The sequence below is a fragment of the Aptenodytes patagonicus genome, chromosome 7 (assembly GCF_965638725.1).
Source record: "Aptenodytes patagonicus chromosome 7, bAptPat1.pri.cur, whole genome shotgun sequence".
NCBI lineage: Eukaryota > Metazoa > Chordata > Aves > Sphenisciformes > Spheniscidae > Aptenodytes > Aptenodytes patagonicus.
This window is the reverse complement of record NC_134955.1, coordinates 20,764,706-20,777,247: the sequence shown is the minus strand read 5'-3', so window position 1 is coordinate 20,777,247 and position 12,542 is coordinate 20,764,706. Positions and strand designations below refer to the sequence as shown.

The following is a 12,542-nucleotide window of genomic DNA, read 5'->3' as shown; positions in this document are numbered from 1 at the left end:
AAACACACTGTCCTGTTAGACCTCCTTCAGGAGAGAAGAGGAGGTGCTTGCAGTCATGTCCCGCTGTCTCACTGCAGACAGACAAGGCAACCGGCTCCAGCAAGGCCAGAGTCCATGCAGCCATTTATGAGAAATGCACAATGAAACATACACAGTGTGTATATGTTCAAGAGTAAAAAATAAAAACAATGCACTGGCTCACATAGGCAGCATCTGTAGCTCATTCGCCATGATAAGTAACTGATAATTCCAACTCTCCTAACCTTCTGGTAGTGCAGATGGTTGGGTACTTCTAAGAAAGCCCGAATGTGCAAACATGGGCATCAAAGCAGGCTTTTGCATTTCTGAAAACACGGTTAAGGATTTAGGTGAACGCATACACAGATGTAAAAGGAGTAATAAGCAGTCCTCTGCAGTAGCAGAAGGCAGGATGCTGTGACCAGGCAGATCCTTCCCCATCCTGCACTGCTGCTGTTGAAGGAGCAGCGCAGGCACTTGTCCTTACACAGTATTGCAGATTTAAACAGAGGAGCAGAGGCAGCTGGGAGGTAAGTGGAAGCCTAACAGGACATTAACAAACTTGTAAGTGACAGGCTGAAGAGGCTGTGTGCCCAGGCTCTTCCTGTAGCTTGAGGGCTCCCACATAATGGCCCAACCTCAGCTGGTGCAAACCAAATTTGCTCCGCTGCCTCTGCCAGAGCTACATCAACTTACTCCAGTCAAGGGCCAAGGTGCACAGCTCTGGGACACTGCTGACCTGCCAGCAGCTGGGTAGAAACTTCATTCCAGGGAAAAACAAAACAACAAAACAAACAAACAAACAAAACACTGAAAAAGGAGAGCCAGAACAAGGCAGGCTTAGGAGAAATGCCTCTCTGTTCTGAAAGAGCTTAGAAAAGGCAAAACTGCAGAAACTCCCTTCGTAGGATGTTAGCATCCTACCGTAATACACATGAATTGCAGCACTCAAGATCACAAGGAAACTCATTTGCCCCAGCCATCCCAAACCCGGTTTGGTTACACATCATCTTCCCAGCACAGGATCTCCTAACAACCGAACAAAAAATATTTTGCATTTTTCCACCCCTTTTCCTTCCCCCTTGGGGCCTAGTTCAAAGCTCTTTTATGTCATTCTGGCAGCACAATATTATTTCAGGCAGATAGAAACAGCCCATTAAAAGATACACCCCACGCAGGGCATCTTGTTGGCACCGGAAAGTTGGCAGTGCAAAACATTTGCAGTTCCCTGCCCCCAAGTGAGCCCAGGGATCAAGTGACAAAAGAAAGCATCGCAATGTGCTGCAAGATGGCACCAAGGGACATGAGTCCCTCCGTGGCTACATTCCACGCTGCTAAACTTTTCTTCTCACCACACAAGCCTTTCACCTCCCAAATTTCACAAGGACATACCACCTTCCAGCAGCTACTGTGAATTTGGCAATTGCCCTCCAAGAGCGTTTTATTTCCACAGTGAGGTGAAAGAGAATCCAGAGGTTTGCCAACATCTGTAAAACAAGTAACCCCCAACCCAGCAGCAAACCCAAAGCCCAGCCCTTTGGAGGGCCAGAGATGGAGACCACGCAGTCCTACACCACACCTAGGTGCTCCTCGCTGAGGGAGAAGGAGCAACCCATCAGTCACTCCTCTTACAGCCCCCTGGCTGCAGATTATTCAGATAAAACCCAGAGTGCCAGGGATAATTAACTATTTTCACAGCATTGCATGGTCATCACATACATTGCAACGAGTATGTTCCCTAGATTGGGCTTTATCCCTCATGGAAAAGCTCTTCTTAGGAGAATCTGCAAAACTGGGCCGCTGGTCAGGGATGCTGGATCTAGATGTATTTTACTCTAGCTAAACACAGCATAACGTTTTCCCACCTAAAACCGCTACTGCCCTACTCCAGAAAATCTCTCCCTCCTACTATTTCACAATTCTCAGCATGACAACAGTTACGCAAGAACAACTGTATAGGCATGCGAAATGCTTACAGCTCCTAAGCGAGACTTTCTCCATTATAACACCCTCATCAGAGCACAGCTCCAAATCCTCACGGCTCCCAGGCTTCAAGGCACACCAAACCCCAGCCACTGCGTCTCGGTCCCTTCTCTCCATCACACCTTTGCCCTGCTAGAGACCTACAACACAAAATGTGATGCACAAGTGAGCAGGGAGGGCTGCTTTCATGTGTACGTGCTGCTGTCACCTTGGCCAGCCAGGTAAGTATTTCCCCCTGTCTTGCCCACTAATTTAAATCTTGGCAGGAAAAGGGGAGCAAATGGCCCTGACAGGCTGTCAGTGATTTCTACCTCCTAGTAACTTAATACAGCACACTACCCCTTCTTAAAACGGCAGCAGGAGGATCTTCTGGGGCCCTGGCATCTTAGTAAGACATTAACAAGATTGCTGGGCATCAAACAAGACTGCAGACTTTCCTTCAGAGCAGTGCCAGGCTCCAATTTACGACACAGATTTGCTCCCTGTTCCAACTTGGCCATCCATCTCTGCCACCAATCACCATCGCCCTCAAAACTTAACACTCCTTACTACGACAGGCACTCAGTGAACAAATGAGCCCAAGGGCACAGCACCAGGAGAAAAATTGTACCTGTGTGAATGACAAGAAGTAGTAGCACACAGTTAAAAATCCTACGGGCAAGACATTCAAAGGGGTAAATCCTCATTAAATACTGATGTTTATTTTCTGGTGAAGAGATTAGAGCAACTCCTCCTATTAGACCTCATCTATACCTTTATTTATAACAGCCTGGAAAGCAAAACACAAGCTGAGGACAAGAAGACAACTGCCATCTGAGTACCACACGATACATTGTTATCAGCCAAGTACCACTCTAGTTCGAGTGCCTCTTGCTTGCCGTTTGCCAAGAAGCGAGTTCTTGAGAGGCAAAGCCAGTGACTTGCAGTGATTAAAATCACTGCAGATACAATCTCAACAGCAGCAGCCATGCCATGAGAGGTCAGATCCTAACAGCAGTGAGACTCTCGGAGATGAACATGCTATGGTAAAAAAACCCAGTCTTTAACTGTAAACACCTAATATCTAAAAGATATTAGGCCAAATAAATATAGCTGGGATCCTGCTCTGACGTTAGTTACTCTGACAGCCTGGCAAGGTGTAGAAACTAAAGGCTGAGAAGCCCTGCAGGAGAGAGGCCTGGGGCATTGGAAAATCTGATTTCCATGACTGCACCCTTGCCCAGCAGGAGCCGGGCAGCTCCAGACAGTGCAGCAAGAGAGGAGAGGACGCTTGGGGTCCGATTCCCAGGGTGACCTTGAGGAAATCCCACAGCCTATCCATATTTCCATGTTTCCCATCCACAGGAGGAAGAGCACAATAACCTTGACCTACCTCAAAGAGGTGCAGATCTGGCTTAGGAGAGCCTGGAAGGAGCTCGGAGGGGCTTAGATGCAGGACCTTGCCCTGCAACTGAGGCAGCCAGGGGCTACAATCCTACAAATCACCCCAAAAATCAGAAGTCCCAGAGAAACATGCAAATTGCTTTCAATATAAAAAGCAGCAGCTCCGGAGCACGAAAGGGCACAGCTGAAACCGCACACGTGTCACCCGCAATTTTCCCAGTACGGGCAGGGAGAGGAAGGGCAACACTGCTACAGCCCCCAACGCCCAGCAAGGGCAACCCCAGCACCACGGGGAGCACGGGGTGATCTCCCCCAGGCTCGGCTTTGGCACACGGGCACCAGCGCATCCAGCCCCGAATTCAGACAGAGGGACCCCCCGCCCCCTGGGATAAGTGGAGTGGTTGGGGGGACAGGCACTTCGCAGGGTGAGGGGAGCAGGTGGGGGGCAGGGAGGGCTTACAACCCCTGGGGTGAGGGGGGAAAAGTGGGAGACCAGAAGAGCCCGCAGCCCCCGGGGTGAGGGACCGGCCCCCCAGGGACCAGGAGTGCAGGAAGGGGGCCCGGCACACCCCTGAGGTGAGGGGCCGGGACGAGAGACGAAGGGGCCGGTGCAGCAGGGGCCAGGCCGGGGGAGGCGAGCCGCAGCCCGGCGGCAGGAGGGGTGCCGGGAACCCCGGCGGCGCCTCCCGAGGGCCGGGGAGGGGCCGCGCCCGCACTTACCGGTCCGGGGCGGCAGCGGGTTCCCGCCGGGGCCGGAGGCCGGGGCGGCGCGGGGTGCGGAGCTCCTCGGCGCGGCGCGGCGCGGCCCGGCCCGGCTCGGCTCAGCTCAGCTCTGCCCCCTCTGGCCGCGCTCGGCGCAGGAAAACCCGCCGCCGCCGGGCCCTCCCCGCCGGGGCGGCCGCCGCGTCGCCATGGCAACGCGGGCCGGGGCGGCCAGGCCTCGCCGCGGCCTCCCCCGGCGTGGGCCCTCCGCGGGGCGCAGCGTCCCCAGGCGACGAGAGCCACGGGGGGAAGGGGGATGTCCCGCCGTGTCCGTAGCCCTGCCCTCCCCTCCGATAGCAAACACCCCGCGCCCCGCCGCAGGGCGAGGTGCGCTCTCCCTCACCCCACCCGTCAGCCATCTTGCAGCCGCCTGGCGGGGCGGCACACAGGTGGAACAACGGGACATGCAAAAATGGGGGGAAAAATAATAAATCTGTCATTCCCTTCAAAACAAAGACCCCTCAAAATAAAGACCAAGCCGGTTGTGGTCAGTTGGGTCACCATGCTGTGCCACCCGCTGCCCCGCTGGAAAGCCTCCAGTCCACTGGTGGGCATTGCTTTCAGGTTTAATAGGCTCCGTCATGGTTTCAGGAGTGTAACGAGGCCTGAGTCCTCACAGAAAAACATCCACAGAGGCCGTTTCAGGGGGCTTTGGAAACTAAGCAAGAAGGCGAGAGGGACAGCAGTAGCCAGCCAGATCTCTGTGCCTTTTGGGATGACGCCCGTGGGTATGACACCACCAAGGAAAAAGGGAAAGATCTCCAAGGGAGATCTATAACAGCATCCCTCACTGCTCACGTGCACCAGGCACTACACTATAACAGGTGCAGCGAGTATGGGGTTACCAGCTTAGCACCAAAGGCTCACGGGAGCCAGCAGAGCATGAATACACAGCCTGTACAATGAATCGGAGATGACCGAGAAGAGCAGCTACAAGGATGGTGGAGCATGTCAGACTAATGACGACATTGTATACATGGGAGAAGCGAGAGTTATGATGAACAGCCCAGAAACATCAGAGTTGTGCACGCACCTGAAAACAAGAGGAGCTTGTTGTCACAGTCAGGGACCTGTAACACAGGGTGAAAAGAAGATGTAAGCCAGAGGTCGGTGAAGCATCAGAAGCCAATGCTGATGAGTTGGATGTAGGTGAAAAAGGGAGCAGCTTGTGCACTTTTCAACCTGGGGTGGGTGAAGCATGAGAAGATACAGCACAGGAGGTGACAAAGCTCACTGCAGAAAGTGGTGCCTGACCAAGGAAGGAGACTTGTGCACCACAGCCATTTTTTTGGTGTGTATTGGATGCACATCCATCACAGGAGCAAAATGCAAGTGCTGTGGGCAGGGAGCTGCTGGCATAGTCTGTCTGACCCTGCAGCCTTGTCTCTACTACATCCTTGGGAAAGTGCTGGTGGGCACTGACACGGGGCTCCTCCAGTTTGGGGAACAGGGAAACAGAACGCGGGGCAGCTGTGGTCGCCCCTTCCCACTCCCCAGCTGTGAAATTCCTTCCCACCCCCTTCCTTGGTGGTGGCGGGTCCCCGCTCTGCCCTATTTTGCAAAGGCTTTGGTGGGTTTCACTGTGCTGTACCAACTCAGACAAAAGCTAAACTGAATTCGGTGTGGATTGAGGGGGATAGATTTTACTGTTTATCATAATGTGCCATCCCATAGATGTGCTGGTAGGACAGTACTGTCCCCTGGCAAAGAAGAGGTTAACACTGTTCAGCTTTGTGCTGAGTTTTAAGAGGACTGCAATCACCCATTTTTATTTTTGGTTCTGCTGCATAAAAACAACTGCTCTTTGTAGCCTGCATGGTGCAAAGGACCCGTTTCTTCTGGCAGCCTTTAAGAGAGGGGATAAAAAAAAGCAGAGGAAGAAAGTTTGCATTCAGTGAGTGCCAGGTTGTCAAGGTTTCCTCTGCTCTCAGACATAATTTTTTTCTTCTGACAGACACAAGAGAGATTTAAAACTGTTTGGTACAAAGTGGAGCTTCAAAAGCAGCAATGTCTGCGTCTCATAGAAGGTGAAGAGCAGAGCTCAGGACCTCCTGTACAAGGCAACATTGTCGTCATCATGACACACATGGGAGCATTATACCGGGTTTGTGCTCAGCTTGTCACAAAGCTCCCCCTGCATGAGTCTCAAAATCCTGCACTGCTTTCAGCCTGACTGCCAGAGAGGCCGTGGGCTGATTTAGCCCTGCCAAGGACACAGGTCAAGTTCAGCCTGCTGGCAAAGAAAAAGGCTTTCACAAGGTCGCGTTTTTCAGCTTCCTTCTCCATTTACATTGCTTTCTGTTTTAATAAATTGTGGAGTGCCAGTGAAATCCCCAAGCACCTGATGAGTGTGGGTATTAAACCAACGCTTAAAAAAGCCAAATAGGGCGAGCTTGGTCCAGTGGCCATCCTGGACGTGATTATCAGAGCACTGGTAGATTATTTAACTGATAAAGATTGAAGAGGCAGTAACATATAATTAGCACCAGTCAACATCGTTTTCTGGAAAAATCAATCTCAGCTGAGCCTGATCTCGTTCTCCATTGGGACCACAGGATGGGTTGCCAAAGGTAACGGCACAGAGGTGATAGGGGAGGCATCCAGCATCCGACTGCTGAGAGTACAGCCAAACAGTATGAATAAAATGAACGGATTCACAGCTGGCCTTTGGCTTGGATGCCGGGAATCACCCAGAAAGCACTGCCCCAGCAGGTCTGGTTTCATTTTCTGTGCGAACACTTGACATTACAGAAGTGAGAGGGGATGTGGACGCAGCTGGAGAGTGAAAGGGGTGCGGGAAAGGGACAGCTCTACCCCAGGCCTGGCTCTGTTGTCCCCGAGAGCTCAAGACTGCAAGACCACACAGGTGAATCAGCGTACATGGTCTGTCTGTCCCCTCTGGCCATAGCTCCTTGGAAGGAGACTGTAGACATCTTTTTAGTAGCTATTTGATTCAAATGCCTAACAAATAGTGGGAGGGAAGTCCCTGATGCTCAAGGCACACAAGTGTTCCTCAATTCCCATTAGCAAACTCTCCAGCCACTTTTCTCCAGCAAAAGCAGAGAAATCAAGGCTCGGCAGTGTTAGTCTCTGAAAAAAAACAAGCAAAAAGCTTTCAGGCTTCCATCATCGATCATCGAGAAGCCAAAAAGGCATAAAAGTAGAATCTTCTTCCCCTTGTAAGTGACCTTTAGAGCCACAGGGTTGACCCTGGAGTGCTAACAGGTAATGTGGCATGAGCTGGCTCACAAAATGGCCCAGCTCCTGCAACACACCCCACAGGGCTGGCAACCTCCATTAAGCACCAGCATCTTGCCGTGCCTAGCACCTGTGGGGCTCCGGCCTCAGGGCTGCCCGACACCCAGCAGCCCCTGTTCCTACGCACCTGTCCGCAGCGTGTCCCACAGCAGCAGTGCCCTGGCTCCTTTGGTGGCCGACACAGGCTCCCACACTCAGCACAGAGAGCGCAAGGGAAAGCAATCTCATGCCCTGCGCTCTTATCTCCCGGGTAAAACAGCAAGGCACTTTTGTTTATTGAGTGCCGACAAATGGTGCTGTCTTGGCTGTGAGATCAGCCTCCAGATCCCACTCCGGGCACAGCTGCTGGCAGGGAGCCCACAGCTGCAGCCACCTATTGCCACAGGAGTCTTTCGGCAGGACTTACCCCCTCATCCCAGGGAGAAATTGCCCCACAGCATCCCGCCATCCGCATCTGCCCCTGTGCAGAGGTGGTGTTGGATTTATGGGGCATTGCAGGATAGGGAGCATCACTCTCTTTCCCTGGGATGTGCAGCCGAGCAATGCCAAACAGTGCCATTTGCTCCAGGATTTTACAGTGTTCTCCAATCTCCACAGCTCATTCATTTATCTGCCCTTCCAGCACCAGCAAGCAACTAAGGGAAATCTGTGGCCACATTAACCCGCTTTGCTGTTTCTCAGGGGCAGAAAGGTGAGATGGCTCTATGCCGCCAGGCTGGAGGGTGAAGTGGACACTCAGGACACTGCCATCCTGCCACGGGTGAAAATTAAATGGCCTGACCCACAGGGAGAGTCATGGCTTCCCGGGCTCGCTGCCTTGCCAAGAGCTGCCGCCAGCTTCTTCAGGGCCATGTTATTTTGGGACCCCAAAAAGCTGATGGATCCATTTGTGACTGCCTCTGCCCTCCAGCCATTGTTAGTGCACAGCAGTTGTCACAAAATAGCCTGTTTAAGCAGCAGGATCTTCTTTTCCCTGCCTGGGCTGCGACCAAATCATCTGTTGTAAGGGATTTTTGAGGGGTAGACACTGTGTTTTCTTGATCCTCTCAATGCACCAGGATGAAAGCCTCACCGGGACTGTCACTCAGCCTGATGCTCCTTCAGTGCATGAAGGATGTGCCAGGCCCCAGGAGCCAGTAACCTGCAGTCTTGGGAGGGAGCAGCTACAACCAGTGTCACAACCCGCACTTGTTCTCAGCTCTGGCCTTAGGGAGAAGCTAAGAATCACAAGGATTATATTTTTTCCAACCTGGAGGGAAGAAAACCGAAAACATTTGTCCCAAGCCATTGCTGCTTCCAGAGGGAGTGAAATCCTCCGAGGACTGGGCTGAAGAAGCAGCAAGGTGAAGATTCATACCTAAGCTCATGTCCTCCCCCAGCTATCTTGTTACCACCTCACTGTAATCTAAAGCTTCTCTTCATCAGCCCAACAAAGCATAATTAGAAGCCTAACCACACAGGTTCATCAGCCAGGTCCCTTCTTCACATGGTGGGGAGAGATGGGCGTCTCCATAGGGGCTGCAGCCACCTGCTGCATGAGCCCCACTCTCTCCTGGACACGCAGATTTGCTGTTTCTAAACCTGGTGATGCTAAACACCTCCAGAAGACCAGGTCTGGCCCGTGGCAGAGACCTGGCAGAGCCAGCGTGGCTGGGACACATCTGGGGTTACTCAGATCACTGTGCATTGCCACCTCCTGTTCATACTCAAAGCTTTGAGCTCTTGGTGCTGCCCTGGAGCCATCCCACAGGTGGACCTGCAGCACCCTCGAACCTTTTTTTACCAGGAAAAAAGTTCTTCTGCATTAGGAAGGAAGAAAACTCAAAAATTTCTCAAGCTATTTCTGTTTTTATTAGAAATACCAAGGTTTACCCTTGCTGGTTCATGCAGAGGGCTGACAGGGTGGTGAAAGCCTGGAAACTTATCAGCAGCTTGAGCAACTAAAAGATGAGGAATGTTAGCTTGCTGTTTTCCCCAAGTCACTCACTAAATGTCTGCAGACAGCATCCCTCAAACTCTGATGTCCCATTAGCTAAATCAGACCTGCCCAACTTCTCCATGATGTGTGAGGCTGTCCTGTATCCCCTGTGACTGACTATATTCCCTGGTGGCCTCCTGCGACCCAGCATCTGATGGCCACACAGGCCCTGCCCCAAGATGTGGCTCCACCTGGTGACCCAGCACATGAGAGCAGTGAGCCAGTGCGTGGGACTTTGTGTGCCCAGCCAGGAGATGCCCGGAGATACTTCCAGCTGCAGGTCTCTGCTGAGACGCAGTGAAAACAAGGCACAGCAGATGTTTTCAAGCTTAACATGTCCAGGGTAGAAATCCCATCTCTCCCTTTGGGCAGTGCTGCCTGGTTTGTTATGGGTCACCATTGAAATTCTCAATCCAGGAGCGAAGCTTGGCAACATGGCTCCGAGGAGGGGTACAGGCAATCGCCGCCTCTGACTCATGCAAGCATGGTCTCCCCTTATCCACAGGGCAGTTTCAGCTTCAGCAGAAGCAAGACTTGCAACCGTCTTGCCTTTCTAGAGAAAGCAAGTAGAGATGTCTGATCTGCACCTCCTCTGCCTGCTTTGTTTCTCCACATACTCTGTTGCTGCTGTCTTACCCATCTCCTGCCTGAGAAAGGCAGCCCCAATCTCTCACTCCTTCCATGTGGGAATGCATTCAGCTTTCTGTATTCGTTTGCTTTTTAGAGGATCTTTTTCCCACCAATTTAACCAATTACTTTCTGAACACAACATTTATATTTTGGCCTCAAACATCTCACAGCAATGAGTCAGCATTAGAACTATGCACAGGGGGGAAAAAAGTACCTCCTTTTGCTTATTTGCAGGTGATGTTGGATTATTTCATTTGGTGCCACCTAGTTGAGAAACAGTGGATGGCAACCATCTATTCACAGTCTTCATCCTTTCCCGGGAGATGTAAAACTCCGCTGTAAAAAGAATTAAACACACTCTGTAGTACTCGTCTCTGAGCATCCTTCCTGCCCCTTGCACATTTTCCAGTTCCACTATCTCCTGTCTGGAAAAGACAAGAACTGCACTGGTGTTCAGTGAGCAAACCAAGCGGAAGGATCTTAGTCCTAGCCTCCCAAAGCAACCTTCTACATGGGTTCAATCTATAGACCTACTGCAAGGCAGGAAGGGTAGAGGCTAAATTTTCCATCGTCATGGTACCTACCTGGTTTCTACATTTCCCAGTCACCGAGTTCCTTCAAAGTAGCTGAGAACTGGAACAAGCATCAAACTCGCCCCATGGATTTTCAAGCCACACAGATTTACAGAAAAATAGTGCTTTGAGAACATACAGTTTATTTCTGCGGAGTTCAGGAAATGGACACACACTTAATTGTAGCAAAGGCTGTTTTCTTCATTTTAACAACATACAACCAATAAGCATGGTGGCCTCACTTCGAGGCAGCCCTGGGCTGGGGCTCTGATACACCAGTGTCTGAAAACCAGCTCCACACCTTTCCCAGTGAAAGCTACTCTTGGCTTTGAAGGCTGAAAACATGCTGTGATCCTCCTTTTGGGGGAATTTAAGGACCACCGATTTCCCTTCCCTTTTAAAAGCAACGGCAGCATGACACTGTTGAGTATGGACACTGTAGGATACCAAACAGGAGGAAATCTTATCAATTGGCAGGGTACCTTCTAATGCTCCCTCAGTTTTGTATCAAGCTTGGTAGGTTCATGGCTGAACCATCCAGTCCTCAACGCACCACAGGTATCTCCTTTCCCTTTTCAGAGCAATCCTATGGATGTGCTGAATTTTACAGCATTTTTGTCTGGCCACAGTAAACAGACAAACTGAACACAGCCCCTGTGGGCTCCCTCCCACCTTCATATTTCCTTCAGGTCTTTTACTGAGATTTATACAGCATTTTACTGCCGGGACCATGTAAACAGTTTAACCCCCTGCAGGATATAGTCAGGCTTTGCCTTGTGTTTTTTATAGAATTAATAAACTAATTTGAGCTTTGCCTGGGCTTTCATTTCTCAGCAATTTCTTTTATTAATCTTTGCAGGGGCTCGAAGCATCTTACCTGAATCTGTCTCCTGGCAACTAGAGGACTGTCGTGGTTAGCAGAACCTGGAAGTGGAGGGTGGTATGTGGGAAACACATGGTTCACCTCCCAGGGCTACTTGATTATTCTGCTGGAGTTTATGAAATAGAAAAGGGTTTAATTATGAGAGTTAAAGAGGTATAGATGTTACAGTCAAAAAAGGAGGAGAAAAAATGTTCCCACTCCCAAACAATTTCTCCCTTTATTTTTAATTTTTTTTGTTAAACCAGGCTTTTCCTCGTTGAAATTTATTTGGGGGGATTTTGGATACATCGGGATTGTGCACAGTAAAAACCACAAAATCTGCCAGATCATCAGCAGGACACTGTAAGGTGCCTAACAGGCACCAGGAAAAGGCAGAGAGCTGGAAAGGGAAAGAGACTACTCCAGTACATGATAAATTCATGAAAGAAGCCGGAAAGGAAAGCAATCTTTCTATTCAAAAGATAAATGCAACGTTGGGGTTTTTTTGCTGCTTCAACCATCTACTGCAACTGTAATCAGCGTTTCCTGGCCACAGCAACTACAGGCTTACTAAGGAGTTACTGTGCCTCAGAGAGATTATTGATAAAGATAACACACCTGAAAATAACATGCTTTCCGTTGGCTCTCCTCCAGCTCAAATATTTGCTGCCAAGTCAACTGAAGGAAAGAGCAGTCAGACGGTTGCTCTGATTTCCCACCAGCACCTCCGTATCCTCAGCTGGGTGCTTGCTTCGGTGTCACTGCAAGGAGAAAACCAAATGCCAGCAAGGCGGCCCAGCTCAGAGGCAGTGAAAGACTGGAGATAACAATACTTGTCTGGGGTAGTTACTTAACTTTCCTTAAGTTATTGGCCCAAATCCTGAAGAGCTGTTCTACTGACGATACTGTGTAGGGTTTGGTATCTCCTGTCGCCTGGCCTGGTTGTAGCCTGTACCTAGAGTAACCTAAACAGCTAGCACTAACCTCCCTCTCTCCTAGCCCGATCTATCTGTTATCTGGAAGAGCTGTAGCTCTGCCGATGCCTGGATGAGCCCTCCATAGAGTCCAGCCTACTCAACCCTTATTCTGGCATTGC

General features: G+C 50.7%; 1 protein-coding gene across 2 annotated transcripts in view; it reads right to left on the bottom strand.

Moving 5' to 3' along the window:
* Positions 1-4,174, bottom strand: part of SLC25A22 (solute carrier family 25 member 22) — a 53,736-nt gene extending 49,562 nt beyond the window's left edge. For both annotated transcript variants that reach the window (XR_012995872.1, XM_076344263.1), the window contains exon 1: positions 4,105-4,174. The gene's annotated coding sequence lies outside the window, so the exon portion shown is untranslated. The remainder of the gene's footprint in view (positions 1-4,104) is intronic.
* Between the last annotated feature and the right edge of the window lie 8,368 nt (positions 4,175-12,542).